Source organism: Pongo abelii, chromosome 10 (assembly GCF_028885655.2).
Source record: "Pongo abelii isolate AG06213 chromosome 10, NHGRI_mPonAbe1-v2.0_pri, whole genome shotgun sequence".
In the NCBI taxonomy this organism is placed as follows: domain Eukaryota; kingdom Metazoa; phylum Chordata; class Mammalia; order Primates; family Hominidae; genus Pongo; species Pongo abelii.
The window spans coordinates 96,860,510-96,866,462 of NC_071995.2; the positions used below are offsets into that span (position 1 = coordinate 96,860,510).

Here is a 5,953-nt window from a genome sequence, read left to right on the forward strand (position 1 = left end):
GGAGCACCCAGATTCATAAAGCAAGTCCTTAGGGGCCTACAAAGAGACTTAGACTCCCACACAATAATAATGGGAGAGTTTAACACCCTACTGTCAATATTAGACAGATCAATGAGACAGAAGGTTAACAAGGATATCCAGGACCTGAACTCAGCTCTGCAACAAGCAGACCTAATAGACATCTACAGAACCCTCCACCCCAAATCAACAGAATATACATTCTTCTCAGCACCACATCGCACTTATTCTAAAATTGACCACATAATTGGAAGTAAAGCACTCTTCAGCAAATGTAAAAGATCAGAAATCACAACAAACTGTTTCTCAGACCACAGTGCAATCAAATTAGAACTCAGGATTAAGAAACTCACTCAAAACCACACAACTACATGGAAACTGAACAACTTGCTCCTGAATGACTACTGAGTAAATAACAAAATGCAGGCAGACACAAAGATGTTCTTTGAAACCAATGAGAACAAAGACACAACGTACCAGAATCTCTGGGACACATTTAAAGCAGTGTGTAGAGGGAAATTTATAGCACTAAATGCCCATGAGAGAAAGCAGGAAAAATCTAAAACTGACACCCTAACATCACAATTAAAAGAACTAGAGAAGCAAGAGCAAACAAATTAAAAAGCTAACAGAAGGCAACAAATAACTAAGATCAGAGCAGAACTGAAAGTGATAAGAGACACAAAAAACCCTTCAAAAATCAATGAATCTAGGAGCTGGTTTTTTGAAAAGATCAACAAAATTGACAGATCACTAGCAAGACTAGTAAAGAAGAAAAGAGGGAACAATCAAATAGACGCAATAAAACATGATAAAGGGGATATCACCACTGATCCCACAGAAATAAATAAATAGCATCAGAGAATACTATAAATACCTCTATGCAAATAAACTAGAAAATCTAGAAGAAATGGATAAATTCCTGGACACATACACCCTCACAAGACTAAACCAGGAAGAAGTTGAATTTCTGAATAGACCAATAACAGGCTCTGAAATTGAGGCAATAATTAATAGGCTGCCAACCAAAAAAAGTCCAGGACCAGGACGAGGACTGGTACCATTCCTTCTGAAACTATTCCAATCAATAGAAAAAGAGGAAATCCTCCCTAACTCATTTTATGAGGCCAAAATCATCCTGATACCAAAGCCTGGCAAAGACACAACAAAAAAAGAGAATTTTAGACCAATATCCCTGAAGACCATCGATGCAAAAATCCTCAATAAAATACTGGCAAACCAAATCCAGCAGCACATCAAAAAGCTTATCCACCATGATCAAGTTGGCTGCAACCCTGGGATGCAAGGCTGGTTCAACATACGCAAATCAATAAATGTAATCCATCACATAAACAGAACCAATGACAAAAATCACATGATTATCTCAATAGATGCAGAAAAGGCCTTTGACAAAATTCAACAGCCCTTCATGTTAAAAATTCTCAATAAACTGGGTATTGATGGAACATATCTCAAAATAACAAGAGCTATTTATGACAAACCCACAGCCAATATCATACTGAATGGGCAAAAACTGGAAGCATTCCCTTTGAAAACCAGCACAAAACAGGGATGCCCTCTCTCACCACCCCTATTCGACCCTAACCCTAACCCTAACCCTAACCCTAACCCTAACCCTCACCACTCCTATTCAACCTAGTGTTGGAAGTTGTGGCCAGGGCAATCAGGCAAGAGAAAGAAATAAAGAGTATTCAATTAGGAAATGAGGAAGTCAAATTGTCCCTGTTTGCAGATGACATGGTTTTATATTTAGAAAACCCCATCGTCTCAGCCCAAAATCTATTTAAGCTGATAACCAACTTTAGCAAAGTCTCAGGATACAAAATCAACATACAAAAATCACAAGCATTCCTATACACCATTAACAGACAAACAGCCAAATCATAAGTGAACTCCCATTCTCAGTTGCTACAAAGAGAATAAAATACCTAGCAATCCAACTTACAAGGGATGTGAAGGACCTCTTCAAGGAGAAATACAAACCACTGCTCAAGGAAATAAAAGAGGACACAAATAAATGGAAGAATATTCCATGCTCATGGATAGGAGGAATCAATATCGTGAAAAGGGCCATACTGCCCAAAGTAATTTATAGATTCAATTACATCCCCATCAAGCTACCAGTGACTTTCTTCACAGAGTTGGAAAAAAACGACTTTAAAGTTCGTATGGAACCAAAAAAGAGCCTGCATTGCCAAGACAATCCTAAGCAAAAAGAACAAACCTGGAGGCATCACACTACCTGACTTCAAACTATACTACAATGCTACTGGTACCAAAACAGAGATATAGACCAATGGAACAGAAGAGAGGCCTCAGAAATAACACTACACATCTACAACCATCTGATCTTTGACAAACCTGACAAAAACGAGAAATAGAGAAAGGATTCCCTATTTAATAAATGGTGCTGGGAAAACTGGCTAGCCATATGTAGAAAGCTGGAACTGGATCCCTTCCTTACACCTTATACAAAAATTAATTCAAGATGGATTAAAGACTTAAATATTAGATCTAAAACCATAAAAACCCTCAAAGAAAACCTAGGCAATACCACAGGTTTGGGCAAGGACTTCATGTCTAAAACACCAAAAGCAGTAGCAACAAAAGCGAAAATAGACAAATGAGATCTAATTAAACTAAAGAGCTTCCGCACAGCAAAAGAAAATACCATCAGAGTGAACAGGCAACCTACAGAATGGGAGAAAATTTTTGCAATCTAACCATCTAACAAAGGGCTAATATCCAGAATCTACAAAGAACTCAAACAAATTTACAAGAAAAAACAACCCCATCAAAAAGTAGGCAAAGGATATGAACAGACACTTCTCAAAAGAAGACATCTATGCAGCCAACAGACACATGAAAAAATGCTCATCATCACCGGCCATCAGAGAAATGCCAATCAAAACCACAATGTGATACCATCTCACACCAGTTAGAATGGCAATCATTAAAAAGTCAGGAAACAACAGATGCTGGAGAAGATATGGAGAAATAGGAATGCTTTTACGCTGTTGGTGGGACTGTAAATTAGTTCAACCATTGTGGAAGACAGTGTGGCAATTCCTCAAGGACCTAGAACCTGAATTACCATTTGACCCAGCCATCCCATTACTGGGTATATACCCAAAGGATTATTAATCATGCTGCTATAAAGACACATGCACACGTATGTTTATTGCTGCACTATTCACAAAGCAAAGACTTGGAACCAACCCAAATGTCCAACAATGATAGACTGGATTAAGAATATGTGGCACATATACACCATGGAATACTATGCAGCCATAAAAAATGATGAGTTCATGTCCTTTGCAGAGACATGGATGAAGCTGGAAACCATCATTCTCAGCAAACTATCACAAGGACAGAAAACCAAACACTGCATGTTCTCACTCATAAGTGGGAATTGAACAATGAGATCACTTGGACACAGGACGAGGTACATCACACACCGGGGCCTGTCGGTGGGTCAGGGGCTGGGGGAGGGATAGCATTAGGAGAAATACCTAGTGTAAATCATGAGTTAATGGGTGCAGCAAACCAACATGGCACATGTATACCTATGTATCAAACCTGCACGTTATGCACATGTACCCTAGAACTTAAAGTATAATAAAATAAATAAATAAATAAATAGAATCATATTAAATCAGGTAAAAATAAATTTCAGGGAGAAAACATGACGTAATGATAAAATGAATAATTTTTTTAAAAAGATATAATAGTCTTACAATAGTCTATAATAACATGGCCTTAAAATATATAAAGCAAAACCAAAGACTCACAAGGAGAAATGAACATATCCATAATCATGGAAGGAAGATTTTAACATCTTACAATACTGAATAAAAATCAAAAAGAAAATAGACACTTAAGTAGTACAATTAATAAACTTTACCAAACAGATTGCAGCTTATATTCTACACCAAAAATTAAAGAATGCATTTTATTTTCAAGGACACATGAATAACTTACCAAAAATTTACTCGAGACTTCCTCACAAAGCAAGATTCAACAAATTCAAAACCTTGTGCAGCAGACCACATTTTGTGATCAAAGTACTGTAAAGTTAGAAACCAATAGTTGAGAAATAGACTCCAAAACCATGTATTTTAGATAAATGTTTAATGTCATGTAAATAATTTATAGGTCCACAAATAAATCATAAAGGAAATTATGAATATTCAGACCTGAATAACAATAAAAATATTGCATATCGAAATTGATGGATGCAACTCAATCAGTACTTAAGGGCAATTTAGCCTGAAATGCATTTATTAGGTAAGAAGAAAGGTCAAAAGGTAATGGGCCAATTTTTCTAGACAAGGCAAGTTGAAGAGGGAGGGCTTAGAGAGGGACTGACCTGGCGTGCACTCTGCACCTCCGGGATGTTGTTTCTTATGGAATGGATGCTTTTGGAAGACTATTGCCCAGAAAAAAAGATGTTTGGTTTTTCCCAAGCCAAAGATGTACCGAAGTATAGAGGGCTGCTGTGTTTGCAGAGCTAAGTCCTCCAGTTCTTGATTCGCTGACAGTAAACGCTATGAAAAGGACTTCCAGAGCTCTTTGGGGCTGCATAAGATATCTGTGATGCCTGTGTTCTGCTTGTGAAAAGATGGAAGACGTTGCCAGCAGGATCAAAAAACCCTGGATTCACGTGGCAGATGCAGGGCTGGACCCAGTCTAAAGACTACACTGAAACCAAACAGAGTGAAAACTGTATCTGGGAATAGGATAAAAAGCAACCACACCAATAAACTGCAGAAGAAACGTAAAGATCGCAATGATGATGCTCACAGTACCACCTCAAGTGCCTCCTTGTTACAGCAACCAGTCAGACGATGGCTCAGTTATGGAGATGGCTTCTGGTTCTTCCAGAACACCAGGTGTTTTCCTTTTTAGATCTCACAGACTGAAAGAGAAGATACGTAGTGGGATTATTTATAAAGGCCATTTTGGGGAAGTCCTCATCAACTCACATCTGTTCAAGCCTTGCCGCAGGAATACAAAAGCAACTACCGAGAAATGTAGGGGCAGGGGCCAGAGCCTCTGCCCACATCACTCAGGAGTAGAAACAGGGAACAAAAAACAATTTAAACTTTGAAAAGACCACAAAGCAACTAACTGTCCCTCTTATTTTTAACTTGGATACCTGCTACTCTGCCAAAAAACAACTTCTAGAATAGTTTTGAATGGGTTATTTTCCCCCCAGTCTCACAACTCTGAAGTCGGTTTCTAGCTTCACAAAAAAAAGAATTGCAAATAATATTTAAGATGTTGGATATTTCACAAGAAAGCTGAATGCTGCTATAAGTCTTTTTTTAATACCCTTCTAATGAATGAAACTAGGGGAATTTCAGGGTACAGAGATGGGATTTGTCATATGCTAAACAGTAGGTAGTTTCAGTCTTTCTATATTGAGAAGCAGTGGTTGGGGCATTTTTTAAGGTAGTCGGCTACACTTGTTTTCCCTTATGATAATAATTTGTCATAACTCAGTAACATGGACTTGCCCCTAGAGGTAGTTGTTAATAATTTTGAAATATTAAGGTCTTGCCAAGGTTCCAACAATTCAAACCTGTACTACTGATTATGAAGCAAGACAGACTGTGCTTTCTGTTGCAAATACCTTAAAGGAAAAAGTAATTTCTAAATATACAGAAAGGAAAGATGACTGTGTATGTTGCATCCTGTGCTGCCTCTCTTCATATTAATATTTGATAAAGATTTCAATTTTTATGAAACTTCTAAAGCAGAATCAATGCTCCTCTTGGGGAAATGACAAGTCTTTAGGATAGCCAAGACCCTATATGAACAGTACCAAAGCATTACCACATAATAGAGAACACATTTTATTAAAAATGTTGAACTATCAGAGGCCAGGTGTGGTGGCTCACACCTGTAATCC

At 37.8% G+C, this 5,953-nt stretch overlaps 1 pseudogene; it reads left to right on the forward strand.

The window, feature by feature from the left end:
- Positions 1–4,340: 4,340 nt before the first annotated feature.
- On the forward strand, positions 4,341–5,249 carry LOC100462150 (SIN3-HDAC complex-associated factor-like; annotated as a pseudogene).
- The last annotated feature ends 704 nt before the right edge of the window (positions 5,250–5,953 follow it).